Below are 13,665 nucleotides of genomic sequence, written 5' to 3' on the forward strand. Positions count from 1 at the left end.
AGGGCTCTGTGGTCTTTAAGATGCTGATGGCTATAGCTCTCATCGTCCCCAGTCAATGGCCATGCCGGTTGGAATAAATGAGAGTTGTAAACTGCCCTGTGATCCTCGGGTGAAAGCTGATATATAAATCAAACCAACCAACTAACCAAACAACAAACCAAATACAAGGGCCACAAATTCCCCATCCCTGGTATGGAGGTAATCTGTAGCACCATTCTCAAATGAATATTTTAATTTCAGGGCCATGTCATCTTCGAGAGAAAGGTTTCCATTCGTTTCTGAAATTTCCATTAGTTTCCAAAACATCTTTTCCCAGTGAGGTCACTGGAAGTCCATTGAATTACCCACACTGCTGTTGTGCTTGGCAACAAATGCAGGGTTTCCCCCCTCAAGAGTATCCTTAATTTTAGGAACCATTCTAGACCTTGTTTTGATTTTAAACATAGTTCTGGGATTTTAAGAGTTCAGCATCTGCTACCAGAAAACCGAGTTGTATCAGATGTGCTACCAGACCTTGGCAGGCTCTCTCATTCGCAAGGCAACATTTCCAAACATCTCCAGCTTGTCATCCTTTGTTACATGTTTCCTTTCTCATTGGAAGCCAACGTGTTATGAAAAATCCAGTCTACCTTAGAGACAAAAGTTCAGCGAACCAAATGTTCTGCCATGCCAACTAGGACAGGGAGTTGTCCCTTGCAATGAAGCTGTTTGGATCAAGATAGACACATGCACCCCCCCACACTTTTAAAAAACCCAGCAAATTGTGGATAAGCCCCTCCAAACTCCATTGAAGAAAAGCACTGAGATGCTGGCAGCTGGCCCTACCATTAGGCAGAGTGAGGTGGTTGCTTCAGGTAGCTGATTTTAGGTGTCATTGAAGGGCAGCAAATTGTTAGTAATATAAAAACTACTACTGCTGCTGCTACTACTCACATACAATAGAGATGCAGTAGGAAATATCAGCAAAACAGAACCCCGGAATAATTTGTTTTGTATATATCATAATCATACAGATTTGCTTTTTTGGAAGTATTTCTATAGCTATAGCACTGCATATAAATGGCCTCACTCATGGTAAATAATAATAATAATAATAATAATAATAATAATAATAATAATAATAATAATAATAAATACCTCACCCATCTGTCTGGGTTTTCCCAGCCACTCTGGGTGGCTTGTTGTTGTTTAGTCGTTTAGTCGTGTCCGACTCTTCGTGACCCCATGGACCAGAGCACGCCAGGCACTCCTGTCTTCCACTCTGGGTGGCTTACAGCACATAAAAAATGGTAAAACACTAGACATTAAAAATTTCCCAATACAGGGTTGCCTTCAGATGCCTTAAAAAAGTCAGGTAGTTGTTTATTTCCTTGACATCTGATGGGAGGGCGTTCCACAGGACAGGCGCCACTACCAAGAAGGCCCTCTGCCTGGTTCCCTGTAACTTCACTTCTCACAGTGAGGGAACCGCCAGAAGGCCCTTGGCGCTGGATCTCAGTGTATGGGCTGAACGATGGGGGTGGAGACGCTCCTTCAGGTATACTGGGCCGAGGCCGTTTAGGGCTTTAAAGGTCAGCACCAAAACTTTGAATTGTGCTCAGAAACATACTGGGAGCCAATCACTGTGCTGTGCAGGTGATGGCATCCAGCAGCTCCCTTCTCATTGAGAGATCCATGCCACGTTATGTAGGAATTGGGGTTTTAATGTAGCCAGCACCTACCCTCCCATTAAACACCAGGCAGGTGCCTTCATTATTGCCTTTTCCGTGCCAATTAATACCTTCCTTTCAACAGGCCTTTTAAGCAGAGATATTTGCCCCATTTTGTAGCTGTATTGGATTTGAAATTGTTTTTATGTATGGAATTGTTTTTCCCAATTTTTTTTTTTTGGGGGGGGACTGTGCTAAAATTGCTGAAGTGTAATTGCTAAGCTGCTCTTTAAATGTTTCTTAGCAAGCGGTTTGTAAATGGACATTATCAGAGTTCAAGGGCACATCAGTCCGGCAATCACACTCGAGGAAGGTGCAAAGCCAGTGGGAGGCAATGCTGGGTTTACGTATAAGATGAACAAGCTATAGCTCAGGGTCCCACTTCTTAGGGGCCCCCAAAAAAATTAAAGGAAAAAAATTGTATGTATATTTCCAAAATATAAGATAAAAAAACAAATAAAATAAAACCTACAGTACATACAGCAAATGTTTTGTGTTGTGTAGGCTCCTATGATGTAAGTAATGGGCCTCACCTTCTAGCCTGCTCCCTACAATATCACTGGTTTGCTCATTCCTATATATAGGGTGCCTACATTCTGCATGGACTGGTTGAATAGCAACATGTGCAAATGGCTTTAGATACCACCTATTAGGTCCATAAATTTGTTGTTGTTGTTTAGTCGTTTAGTCGTGTCCGACTCTTTGTGACCCCATGGACCATAGCACGCCAGGCACTCCTGTCTTCCACTGCCTCCCGCAGTTTGGTCAAACTCATGTTCGTAGCTTCGAGAACACTGTCCAACCATCCCGTCCTCTGTCGTCCCCTTCTCCTAGTGCCCTCCATCTTTCCCAACATCAGGGTCTTTTCCAAGGATTCTTCTCTTCTCATGAGGTGGCCAAAGTATTGGAGCCTCAGCTTCACGATCTGTCCTTCCAGGGAGCACTCAGGGCTGATTTCCTTCAGAATGGATAGGTTTGATCTTCTTGCAGTCCATGGGACTCTCAAGAGTCTCCTCCAGCACCTATTTAGATACCTATTAGGTCCATAAATTACCATATAGCAAATATTCAACACAAAAGAACAGCGGCAATTTGTTGTTGCCAAAGGACAGCTGGACATATAAAGGGGCCCATTACCTTCAGTGGCTTAGGGCCTCATCAAACCTAAATCTGGCCCTGGAGGAAGGGATAGGTTGGGGAGCAAGGGAGTGGCCAGGAAGTGGCACAGAGGCTGGATAGCGTCAATGGGAAACACTGTGTATGTGGGGGACCCCTCAGTCCACTGGTGTGCAGACAATTGTGGCTTGTGGGCACAGTATATTTTCTTGCTGGAGCCACATTGAAATGAAAGAGAGCTGTAGAAGGGCACTCCTGTATGCCTTTCCAAAGTTCTCATTCATTCCACTGGGCTTCAACAGAATAGAACTTCTTCTGTCTGAACTACCCAGGGAAGCCCTAACCATGTGCTTTAAACAGCGACCGGACAGGAAGTACTGATCAACTTAGGAAGTGCGCTACTCCATCCTCTCTGCACACCTCAGCTCTGTGTATTTAATGCATCTTGCAGTTCTCCTTCCTCCCCCTTGAAATGTGGCCGGTAAAGAGATGCTGAAAGTATTATTATGCTGCTGAGACCTCAAATTCTCTATGGCAGTATTTTTCATTAGTTAGCTCCAGCTTGTTTAACCTTTCCTCGTGTAAAACGATTCTTCTGGTTTTCATTTCTGTTTTGTCTTCTATGTCTGTGATTTCTTCTGGTTTTCCTTTAGCTTCCTAACAGTGTATTGTCTACCACTTAGCTCACTAAAAGGGCAATTGTGTAAATATCTACTCAGGTCTATTAATTTCAATGGAACCTAATCTGTTAAATGTGCATAGGATTGCAGCCTAAATATAGCACATTCACATTTGCATTTTTCTTAAGAATTGTTGACATGCTTCTTCCACTGAAAGGTTTATTCATCCATGTTCCATTGAAAATGTTGGTGAATCTTATTTTTTGTTTATTCCCCTATGGAACAAGATTTATACACCTCTCAGATTTATACACCCTCTAAGCTGTTTATATGACATGATAGAAAATATTTGTAGGGAAATAGCCTACAAAGAGACTTTAAAACAAGCAGGCATAATAAAATCAAAATATAGATAAAATTGAAAGTATTGAAAACATACACAGATAATAAGATTGCACGCCTGGATATGCATGTCTAAACAAAAAAAAGTATTTAGCAGAAACAATGAAGGGAGCTGCCTAATATTAATAGACAGGGAGTTAAAAACAACAATGGGATGTGGGTGGCGCTGTAGGTTAAACCACTGAGCCTAGGGCTTGACGATCGGAAGGTTGGCGGTTCGAATCCTCGCGACGGAGTGAGCTCCCATTGCTCTGTCCCAGCTCCTGCCAACCTAGCAGTTCGAAAGCACGTCAAAGTGCAAGTAGATAAATAGGTACCGCTCTGGCGGGAAGGTAAACAGCGTTTCCCTGTGCTGCTCTGGTTCGCCAGAAGCGGCTTTGTCATGCTGCCACATGACCTGGAAGCTGTACGCTGGCTACCTTGGCCAATAGAGCGAGATGAGCACCGCAACCCCAGAGTCGTCTGCGACTGGACTTAACTGTCAGGGGTCCTTTACCTTTACCTTTAAAAACAACAACAACTTAAACTCTAATCTCCCTTCTGTCTAATTTCAGAACAAGTTCTAAGTTCAGAACAAATACTGAAGCCATAAGAGTGCTGGTCTGCAAGTCAGCATAGAACCCCTGCCAGAAATATGGTGCGGAGTCTCTAGCTACCGGTACATGAAAACTGCAATGATGTGAGAAAAGTCCAAGAATACTTCACTTAAACAACTAGACATTTCAAAAGTCCTGTTCAAGCACACTCCTTTCATGCAATGAAAATTGCTTGTGCATGAGGGGGATAGACAGTCCTCGCTCATTAGTCCTGCTCCCTCTGCCCACATTGTGTGTGAAGGTCCAAAGAGAGGTAACAGCCGCATTGCCGCACAGCCAATTAAAGTTGTTTCTATGACAACATCACTGATGGCAAACGAAGCCAATTCAGAGTGTGGAGACATGCTCCTTGCATTAGCGTTGCTCTTGCTCCAAACTGGCTCCAACTGCCTTTAATACCCTATGACTGGCTCTGCCTGCAGCACCATTGTTACTAGCAAGTAGAAGGGCTGTTTTCCAAGCCAAAAATAAAAATAAAAATGGTTCAGAAGCTGCCCAGGCTGTGACTCACAAAGGTGCGCTATTGCTCCTGCCTGAATGCAAGGTGGTGTGGATGCTGGGCACTTGAATGTGTGTGTGGTGCCCATACCTGCCAAGTTGCTGTAAGAGAAATAAGGGACTGGGCCGGAAATAGCAGACCGGAAGTAGCGCTGCCGCCATTTTGGAACTGGGCGGAGCATGCTCAGAAGTGACTTTTGATGCTGCTTTGCACAGTTCCAAAATGGCCACCGTGCCAGAAGTCGCACTGCAGCCATTTTGGAACTGGGCAGAGCAGCATCAAAAGTCGCTTCTGAGCATGCTCCGCCCAGTTCCAAAATGGCGGCCGCGGCAGAATAAACCGGGAAAAACAAAAAAATCCATTTTTTTCAGCTAGGAACAGCTGGAAAAATGGGGATTTCCCGGGGAAAACTGGAGACTTGGCAGCTATGGTGGTGCTATATCTCTGCAGTGGCCTCACTGGGTGGAAAACCCAATGAAATTAAGACAGGCCCATTTTGTGGTGGGGAAAAAATATTTGTACAATGCACCCCCCTGTTTTTGCTCAGGCCTACATTCCTCAATCCCTTGTTTTCTTTCCTCTTAAGTGGCACAGAAAAAAAAGTTGTTTGGGATGCCTTATATTATTCCCTGATATTGTTTTAACTATCCTCCACTCTATATCTGTCCATGATTTTGGAACTGAAGCTCTTTTTTTTCTGGGGAGGATTATCCAAGATGCATGCTGCATACCACCTAGGGAGGTAACTGCATGGTCACTGCTGATGACCACTAAGTCACCTCCCTCAGGTGAAGACTAAAACATCTTTCTGTTCATTGCCATGTTGGACTTGCCCACCCACTGCTTGCTATTCTTCACCCTAGCAAACTTTTCAGAGATGAAACCAAGGGGGTACAAATGCCCGTTTATTATTTAATAACAGATTATATGAGCATTCTATATGTGGGAGATGATAAAATATTGCACCTTCTGCTGATAAACATGGCTTGGCACAAATTTTGTCACTACCCGAGCAGTGCAGTTTCTTTTTGTCTTAATATTAGTGTTTGACTCTGTGGGGTCTGACATCTCTATTCTTTTGTCTGACAAATCTGTGCACCGACTTGTAAAAAAAAGAAGAAGAAGAGGAAGAGGAAAATCAATATTGTTTTCCCTGGCACATTCTCTGCAGTTGAGTTGATTTATTATCGCAGTTCCCTTTCCCCTCTATTTTTTTATCAGTCTGTTTCTATTGCTTTAGGGTTGAGTTCCTGATAATATCACAGGGTATAAGACACCAAAGAGTTTCTGTGACCTTATCCCCTATGTGATCTTGTCCACTATGATTGTGAACTATAGCTATAAGGTGAACTGTGATTTTATCTGGACTTCATGATCAGATTTATGTTCTGTTTTGTCAGAAACAAGGGCAAAGCAGAGCCATGGATATATTTTTAAAGGAGCAATATAAACTCTAGATCTACACCCCCAAAACATTCTTCATAGCTAACATTAATAAACCAAGCTAATTTTCCCTAGAATGGTTTAAAAGAGATTTGCATAAAAGCTAGGGTGTGGTGTACTTGAAAATGAGAGATGAATGAGTGAAGCTCAACGAAAGACCTTATCGGTCATACTGAAGAAAGCTGCAGGTATTGAGATGCTATTTACAAGCTTTGCAAACCAGGTTTCACTGTGATTTCTCAATAATCAAGGTTGATATTGCATTATGATATCCTTTGGATGTTTCTTGGACTCCTTGAAAATGGGTTCTGGGCTTTACAAACAGTAAAATGTAGAATAGTATTCTGAATGCACACCCACCCACTTTCTACCCCAAATCGCAGTTTTCAAGGCAGATATTGCATTGTAGTGTTATATGTCCTTTTAGCTCTCTTGATAGCAAGTGCAGGTGCTGAGGCATGCTTTGAACCTGGAATGAAGAATTGTAGGGCAAACATGTGCACACTAACTACTCCCAGTTGGAAATATCAAATTGCAATTATTTATTTTACAGCTTTTCTTGCCCCCTTCAAAACATGTATAGAGGTCAAGCTTCAGTCTTAAAATATAGATTGGCATCCATAATCTCCATAGAATGTTAGGAGTATATATAGCACAACTCCTGTCAAATTACTTAAGTCCCGCACCTTTTAGTTTGATTGATGATGCCACCTGAAGTTTCATCACAGACGTCCCACCATGAAAATAAAACCTAGTGATGTCACCAGATGTCCTGCTCTGGAAGTCCCACATGTGATCTGCAGTGGACCAGTAGGGTGGGGTTTTGGCCCTCTTAAGTCAAAATACAGTGTTAGATTTCCTATTCTGATTGGTCTCTTGTGGAATCACATGTCAGTAGTGGAGCCCCGTGTCTCTATAGGGCCAATCTGACACCCTATTGGTTGTAAAAAGGCATATGTTAGGAAAAATGAGCCCCAAAATACATGCACATTTTCATGTGGATTAAAAAAAGAAGAGGTCCATAGACCGATGAGCAAACCAAATTTAAGACTGGAAAAATGAGAAACTGAAATCCACACACCTGTCCATCACTGGTTGTAAGAATTGGTGCAGCATATATCATGTAACAGCTTGGCTACCGACATATGAAACTGGAAGCTGTAGATGGCCTTCTGCAAAACTGCTGTTTCCCATCTCCAGTCTCTGCTCTCATCTGCAATATATAGATAAAAATGCTCACCTACGTTACACATTGTCACTCCATCCCTTCAAGGATTACAACATTATCCATGTGATCTGCTATCTAAAGGGGCTACCTAAAGGTGAAGTATTACTGTAAAGATCAAATAAATAAGTAAATAAATGAGTAAATACTTTTTCATGCAAGCAGGAAAAGTAGTGATGGCTGTTTTCAAGCCCCACATTTCCCATTTTTCTGGGGGGTGCTCAGTGGTATGCAGTACCCACACTCTACCCCCACACCCATATTAAAAGTGTGGCACTTCCCATTTAAGCACTGGTTTTACACACACACACACACACACACACACACACACACACACACACACACTCAATTGGTGAATCTTTTTTTTCTGTTTTCGGTGGGAGAGGCGTAATAAAATACTCTGCAAACAGTTTATCTGATCAATGGAAAATGCATTTACAAATGCTCCAGGTTAATGTGCTGAACATAGTGAAAGAATAAGTTATTGACTCTTGAGGACTGATGCCAGTTCATGTTTTCCTGAACAATGTAATGTACAAGCATATAAAAAGAATGGCAGGAACTGAATCTTAATTCACTGGGCTAATTTGGATGGTTGCAATGAATAAGATGAGATAAGAATTGCATCCAGCATTCTAGAGGTACCTAAGCCACAACCTTGCATCCCTGTATTCTTAATAAATGGTGTGTGTGTGTGTGTGTGTGTGTGTGTGTGTGTTGGTAGGCAGAAGAGCCTTGTTTAGTAGTAGCACCTGAGTTGGGTGACTACCCTCTCTACAGAAATTCACCAGACATAACCAGCCTCTCTTATTATTTTTATGAAAAGACCTTCCCTTTGTATAGTGCTTTGGAGATGGTGAATGGATTTAGACAAATAGGAGAGGATATTTAGAAAGTGTAATGACATAAGCATTCTTCTATAGAAAGGGTGGGGAAAGGAGCTTTCGTCATGCCTTGAGACACCCCAGGCTCTCCCCAGATATAAAGACATTTTTGCACAGTGACGCCTCCAGATGAGAGAATAAAGGAAAACATAGAATCAATAAACCATACTGTTTGAAGAGTTGGGATAAAAGGTTTGCCTAAGAACAGGCATCCCCAAACTGCAGCCCTCCAGATGTTTTTGCCTACAACTCCCATGATCCCTAGCTAACAGGACCAGTGGTCGGGGAAGATGGGAATTGTAGTCCAAAACATCTGGAGGGCCGAAGTTTGGGGATGCCTGCCTAAGAACATAATATCTCCATTATGATTTTCCAAGGGGATATTATAGCTCATATTAATTATTTGAATGAAGTCTTTTTTGGAGCTTGCAGTTTTTTGGCAGGAATGGGTGGGGCGTGCTGTATATAACAAAATCATATTTCAGTGACAGAGATAGAAGGGAATTTGGTGTGTGGATAGTGTCATAATCTAGTTTTGTCACTAGGTGGCACTAGACTTAGTTGTCTGGAGCTTTATGTGTTAGTTCTCCCCCCCCCTTTATGCGTTAGTTCTGATCTTGTTTAAAGTTCTTGATTTCTATGTCCTCTAAGCCTTCCACAACAGTTGCTATATACAGAACACAATTACCCATTTCAAGTTTCACCACCAACTACAACCCTCTCATTTTTCAAGATGTTAAACCCACGGTAATAAAACTTGATATGTACACTTAGGACTTAATTCTTAGCTCAGCAGCTTGATTCCCGTAACCATTTGGAAAAGGACATGATGATGGAATGATGTCTAGAGCACACCATACTGTAAAGTGAGGCCTCTTTAGCATCAATTCTTAGAAGTACCAGACCGAGTTTCACCCAAACCAGGTTCTGTAGCTTCGATTAAACTGCTGGACGTTCACTCGGCATCTGAAGACTGGTGCTTCAGAATAAAATGCACAGCAGTATCTGTCTGATTTCCTCAGTCACTGCTCACTCTCTGTCAAATTCCTCTAGCTTTGATAAAGCTGAAAAACTCACTGGGGAGTGTGTGTGTGTGTGTGTGTGTGTGTGTGTGTGTGTGTATTTTTCAGAAATGTCAAAGAGAAATATGGAATAAATTATCACAAGGGCATTAAAAGGATTTCATTTCCTTGAGCATACATATGCATTCTGCTGCGACGTGTCCTCTCTGCCTCCTAGTGTAGCCATTGATCCACAGCCTTTATAATGAAGTCTAATAACAACTCTATTACTGCCAGCCTCCTGATTGGCTCAGGCGCCTACAAAATTAGCTACAAAGAAGCCAGCTTGTCAATATTAATTCCACCGCAGAGATTACTTGTTATGGTAGAACAAAGGTGTTCTGGCTCGAGCTGAACAACTTAACTCCTTGTCTCATAAAATTTAAGCTGCTATTGATCGCCTCCTTCCATTGTGCCGAAGGATTAAACCCACACAGGCAACGGTGTGCACGGACACAAGCGCACGCACAGAAGACAGAGGCGCGCACACAGATGCGGAATCGCTCTTCTGCATTCTCCCAAACCGCCAGCTGCCCCCTCCCTCCACTCTCTCTCCCCCCTGCTCCACTCTCCCTGGCTAAGAATCATTCAGTTGCATGAAGCAAATTAAATCAATGGATTTGCCCTAGCAGATGGGTGCTTTAACAGTCAGTTAGCCTTTAGATAATTGAGGCGTTGACTCTGGAATCATAAAATGGATGGCTCGTTTGTACATTTTACTGAAATAGATCTCGCCGAGGTTAAATAAATGAAATCCCATTTGTCAGGCAGTAATAAATGGCCTCTCCTTCTGCAAACAGCTCTGTTTGGCCTAATAAATACCGGGATGTTACAGTGCTCCTCCCTTGATAGGGTTATGGCTTAATGAAATGGTCTTCCCTCTGCTTGTTTTTGCCTCCTCCTGCACCGTGTGATAAGTAGCGAACCATCGAAGCTTGTAATTACAATCTTACAGAGAACCCAGCCAATCTGTATATAAATCTCACCATCCAATTACAAGATGTAATAATTTTGCAGTCAAGCTGGTAATGAGGTCTAATACTCATGCATGTGATAATCCCCCCTGGATGCTGACTCTATCAGATGTTAGCTTTGTAATTATACTGGCAGAAAATCATTATTTCATGTTCAGCAGAAAAATGAGGTTGGTGGGAAGTTAATTTTCTCCATGCTCTGTGAAGCATAGACAAAATTTTAATGATTTAATCATTATGGTTATCCCTTTTGCAATTGACCCGTGTTACTTTGGTAGAAACATTGGCACATTTAAAAGTCCCTGTTACCCGATAAAGCTCACCAGGTATGCAGCTTTTAATGTAAGAATAACAGTATACAATTAAACTATTAACCTTCTTGATAGGGGAAAAAAAATCCATGCCTTTTCATTATTTACAGATAGGATTCACTGGCATATTTATGTCCAGATCTCAGTGCATTAAATGACTAATTAAAAGAGTAACATTTTAATTATGATATACACCCTCTCATTTTCTTTGTTTACAGCAGTATTTTAGCAACTCTTTTGTTCTTCTTACCACGCTACATACACAATCTGGGGTGTGAGGGATGATCTCCCATCTCCCACACAAATATGCTATGTATAATGAGCAGCACGTACCCTTCCACAAGCAGACAAAATGCTTTTTTGTTTTGTTTTGTTTAGGTTTTTATTTCTTCATTTACTTATTTATATTCAACGTGCTCCAAAGCTTGAAGCTTCTCATGAAAGCGGTGAAAACAATGCAAAAATATAAAATATTTTTTTAGAAACCTTTTAAAGAAAGGATTCAAAGCTCCCTTTGAATTTTGACAATTTGTGGGTGGGGGGTTCCTAGTGTTAAGAAAGTTTCAAGGATCTTTGAGGATGCAAGTTCTCAGGGAGATGTCAGCTCCCATTAATTTTGTATCCATATTTTTAGTGGCCTTCTCATACAGGGAAGTGTGCAGAGGTTTGAAAAGGTCCCTGGAAAAATGCCATCTACTGGATGCGCCCCCCTCCCCACAACCCCCCCCCCAAAACAACCAGTGTTGCTGGGGTACCAGCAGTTGGCCACCTCTGAGCATTCACATGGTCACACAGATTGCCATGCACAATTTTCCATGCTGAGAAGGCAACAGAGATTTGCCATAGTGATAGGCAATTAGCCTACATTGATAGGTAAAGGGAGAAGAGAAGAGCCGGTGTCCTGAAAGGTAAATCAGGGTTGCTATTGCTTAGTTCAGAAGGGGGAAATTCAGACAGAGCGCTGCATCTTCATGGGGAGACATTTGGGAGTTGTTTGCTAGTGGTGACTGGGACCAGGGGCAAAAGTGGGTGGAGTCAGAAGCAAGGTGGGTGGAGCAACAGATGCATGTGAAGCACTTTGCATGTGAGCGCCAGTGTGGTGTAGTGGTTAAGAGCGGTAGACTTGTAATCTGGGGAACCGGGTTCGCGTCTCCGCTCCTCCACATGCAGCTGCTGGGTGACCTTGGGCTAGTCACACTTCTCTGAAGTCTCTCAGCCCCACTCACCTCACAGGGTGTCTGTTGTGGGGGAGGAGGGGAAAGGAGATTGTTAGCCGCTTTGAGACTCCTTCGGGTAGTGAGAAAGTGGGATATCAAATCCAAACTCTTCTTCTTCATCCAAACTCTTCTTTGGGCACTCAAAAGTGGTATATAAATGTTATGTATGATGATGCACTCCTGCCAACCTAGCAGTTCGAAAGCACATCAAAGTGCAAGTAGATAAATAGGGACCACTACAGCGGGAAGGTAAACGGCGTTTCCGTGCGCTGCTCTGGTTCACCAGAAGCAGCTTTGTCATGCTGGCCACATGACCTGGAAGCTGTACGCCGGCTCCCTCGGCTAATAATGCGAGATGAGCGCGCAACCCCAGAGTCAATCACGACTGGACCTAATGGTCAGGGGTCCCTTTACCTTTACCTTTATGATGATGCAAGGGTTTGTAGCATCTGCACAGTAAACCTTAACGCTTTGGATGCCAGCCATCATTTGGATCGGTGCTCACTTTGTTGATGGATATATTGGTGGAGGGGTTTGGACCAACCTATACATTCAGAGAAAGTGTATTGCATAATTCCTGGGAATGCACCACTTTAGAATGTAGGTGGGGAACTGTAAGCTTGAAAGCTGTCCCATAATTTCTCACAGAAAGAAAACTAGCACACCGGAGAGAAGACTATGAAATAATTGCTTTTCTGTGAAGAATTGCAATCTGTGTGACTTTCATCAGGAGACATAGGTAGGGTTGCCAGCTGACAATTTCACGAAAATGCTGGCTGCGGGGTGGGATCAGATGGTGGAGCCAAGGAAAGCAGCGCCAGGGACAAACTTGGGAGATTGAGACAGAAACAAGCAGAACCTGGTGGATCCAGCCTGGAAGAATCCGATTGACTAGAATCTAACAGGTTGTGAGGGACAAAGTCTGAGGATTACGGCTTTATCACATTAGGATTCTGACTACTTTGCAGAGTTCAGCCACAACACCATATAAAACTATCGCTGCTTTGTCAGGATCTACAAATATACTGTCAGTGCAGTTCCCACAATGCTCCAGCAAGCTAGAGGCAAAATTCTCACCTACAGTACCTTTCTGGCAAAGCACAATCCAGAAATCTTTCCCCATCTCTCTTTTCCTCTCAATGTGACTATCCTTCCTTTTAAAAAAAGTAAAATACTGTGGCTATTACCCATGAGTAAGGCTATTTAGAGTTGCATAGCAATGCTCCCACTGGGCTTCAAGGCATCTTCCTCTCTTCTGCCTTCTCTCATTATAGGGAGCCTTGCTCTGAAACATATTCTTATACTCTCCTGGGCCCCATCACTACAGTCATGACTGAAATACTGCATCAAGGAAGATTATTCAGTGTGCCCGAAAGTTGGCTAAACTCTGAGTCATTCCTGTCACCCGTGGAAGCTCATTATGCATTTGAATCCCATCCATGGAGAAGGTTTTATATCTTCTTCTTCTTCTTCTTCTTCTTCTTCTTCTTCTTCTTCTTCTTCTTCCTCTTCCTCTTCCTCCTCCTCCTCCTCCTCCTCCTCCTCCTCCTCCTCCTCCTCCACACTCTTGTACTCCAGTCTGTTGAAAACACAGTTTTTAATTTGTCA

This window comes from Zootoca vivipara, chromosome 8, assembly GCF_963506605.1.
Source record: "Zootoca vivipara chromosome 8, rZooViv1.1, whole genome shotgun sequence".
Taxonomy (NCBI): Eukaryota; Metazoa; Chordata; class Lepidosauria; order Squamata; family Lacertidae; genus Zootoca; species Zootoca vivipara.